This window comes from Aristolochia californica, unplaced genomic scaffold, assembly GCF_029961685.1.
Source record: "Aristolochia californica isolate CCGP_79_NKW_82.1479 unplaced genomic scaffold, dmAriCali1.0.hap1 SCAF_17, whole genome shotgun sequence".
Taxonomy (NCBI): Eukaryota; Viridiplantae; Streptophyta; class Magnoliopsida; order Piperales; family Aristolochiaceae; genus Aristolochia; species Aristolochia californica.
The window spans coordinates 245,001-247,500 of NW_027181848.1; positions in this window are offsets into that span (position 1 = coordinate 245,001).

A 2,500-nucleotide genomic window follows, 5' to 3' on the forward strand; every position below is an offset into this window, starting at 1 on the left:
CGAAAACACGAACCCGAAAAAGGCGAAAAAGGGACATACACACTGGCGACACGCACGCCCGTTTCGCCTGCCACCCGTGCACACTCGCCTGGGCTGCTGGTCACGTGCGTCGCTCACAGGCATTTTGCAGGCCAGCACCGGCGGATGCACGGGTCAAGCGGGACGGGACGAGCGCAGGGCTTGCTTTTGGCGGCACACGAAAACACGAACCCGAAAAAGGCGAAAAAGGGACACACGGACAGGCGACACGAAAAAAAAGGGGTCGCCCTACCTAGGTGGGCGCAAAAACCCCGTCGGCCAGGAGGTTTCGCCAAAGTGTCTGTACTGTCACACAGGGTCAATAGCACGGGCATGGCCGGCCGCCGCACGTGCAGCGGCTTACGGACGCACGGTTCGGCGGCACAGGTGCCTGGCGGCTTTAGCACCTTGGGGTGGACAGGCCTGGCGGCAAGGGGGGCTAGGCACCTTGCTGCCAGCCGGCAATGGTGCACGGGGCGGGGCGCCACACAAACACGAAAGAGGGACAAGAGCGGGGCGATGGTCCACAGAGACGAGCCATGCACGGGGCCCGTGATCGCCGACACGCGCGAACGCGGACGCGGACAAGGACAAGGACGCGACGCGCGGCGCGCGTGCGAGGTCAAGAGGGGCGCGCGCACGAAAACGCGAAAAAAGGGGCTAGCGGCCGAGAAACGCGAAAAAAACCGGGTCACCTACCTAGCCGAACGCCTAAAATCGCTTCGGGCAGGAGGTTTCGCCAAAGTGTCTGTACTGTCACACGGTCCGTACGGGCGCAACCCCATCGCGCGCCAGCACCCCTTCCTGGGGGCGCCCGCCCGCCAGGCGCCTGGCGCCCCACGCGCGCGCGCCCGGAGCCTGGCGCCTTGCCCCCCACGCGCGCCCGGCGCCTGGCGCCTGGCGCCTCGCCCCCCACGCGCGCGCCCGGCGCCTGGCGCCTTGCCCCCCACGCGCGCCCGGCGCCTGGCGCCTGGCGCCTCGCCCCCCACGCGCGCGCGCGCGTGGCGCCTTGCGCCTCGCCCCCCACGCGCGCGCGCGCGTGGCGCCTTGCGCCTGGCGCCTTGCCTCCGCGCGTGCCTGGCGCCTGGCGCCTTGCCCCCCACGCGCCTGGGCGCCTCTTTTCCGCCTGGGCGCCCTGGCACCTTTCCGCCTGGGCGCCTGTTTTCCGCCTTGGCGCCCTGGCGCCTTTTCGCGTGGGCGCCTCTTTTCCGCCTGGGCGCCATGGCGCCTTTCGGCCTGGGCGACTCTTTTTCGCCTGGGCACCTCTTTTCCGCCTGGGCGCCTCTTTTCCGCCTGGCCAGGGCGCCTCTTTTCCGCCTGGGCGCCATGGCGCCTTTCTGCCTGGGCGCCTCTTTTTCGCCTGGGCGCCTCTTTTCTGCCTGGGCGCCCTGGCGCCTTTTCGCCTGGGCGCCTCTTTCCCACCTGGGCGCCCTGGCGCCTCTTCGCCTGGGCGCCCTGGCGCCTTTTCGCCTGGGCGCCTCTTTTGGCGCCTGGGCGCCTACGCCAGGGCGCCTCTTTTCCGCCTGGGCGCCTCTTTTTCGCCTGGGCGCCTCTTTTCCGCCTGGGTGCCCTGGCGCCATTCCGCCTGGGCGCCTCTTTTCCGCCTGGGCGCCCTGGCGCCTTTTCGCCTGGGTGCCTCTTTTGGCGCCTGGGCGCCTACGCCAGGGCGCCTCTTTTCCGCCAGGGCGCCTCTTTTTCGCCTGGGCGCCTCTTTTCCGCCTGGGCGCCCTGGCGCCTTTTCGCCTGGCGCCTCTTTTGGCGCCTGGGCGCCTACGCCAGGGCGCCTCTTTTCCGCCTGGGCGCCTCTTTTCCGCCTGGGTGCCCTGGCGCCATTCCGCCTGGGCGCCTCTTTTCCGCCTGGGCGCCCTGGCGCCTTTTCGCCTGGGTGCCTCTTTTGGCGCATGGGCGCCTACGCCAGGGCGCCTCTTTTCCGCCTGGGCGGCCTGGCGCCTTTCCGCCTGGGCGCCTCTTTTTCGCCTGGGCGCCTCTTTTCCGCCTGGGCGCCCTGGCGCCATTCCGCCTGGGCGCCTCTTTTCCGCCTGGGCGCCCTGGCGCCTTTTCGCCTGGCGCCTCTTTTGGCGCCTGGGCGCCTACGCCAGGGCGCCTCTTTTCCGCCTGGGCGCCTCTTTTTCGCCTGGGCGCCTCTTTTCCGCCTGGGCGCCCTGGCGCCATTCCGCCTGGGCGCCTCTTTTCCGCCTGGGCGCCCTGGCGCCTTTTCGCCTGGCGCCTCTTTTGGCGCCTGGGCGCCTACGCCAGGGCGCCTCTTTTCCGCCTGGGCGCCCTGGCGCCTTTCCGCCTGGGCGCCTCTTTTTCGCCTGGGCGCCTCTTTTTCGCCTGGGCGCCTCGTTTCCGCCTGGGCGCCTCTTTTCCGCCTGGGCGCCCTGGCGCCTTTTCGCCTGGGCGCCTCTTTTCCGCCTGGGCGCCCTGGCGCCTTTTCGCCTGGGCGTCCTGGCGCCTGTGCGCCCTGGTGCCTTTTCGCCTG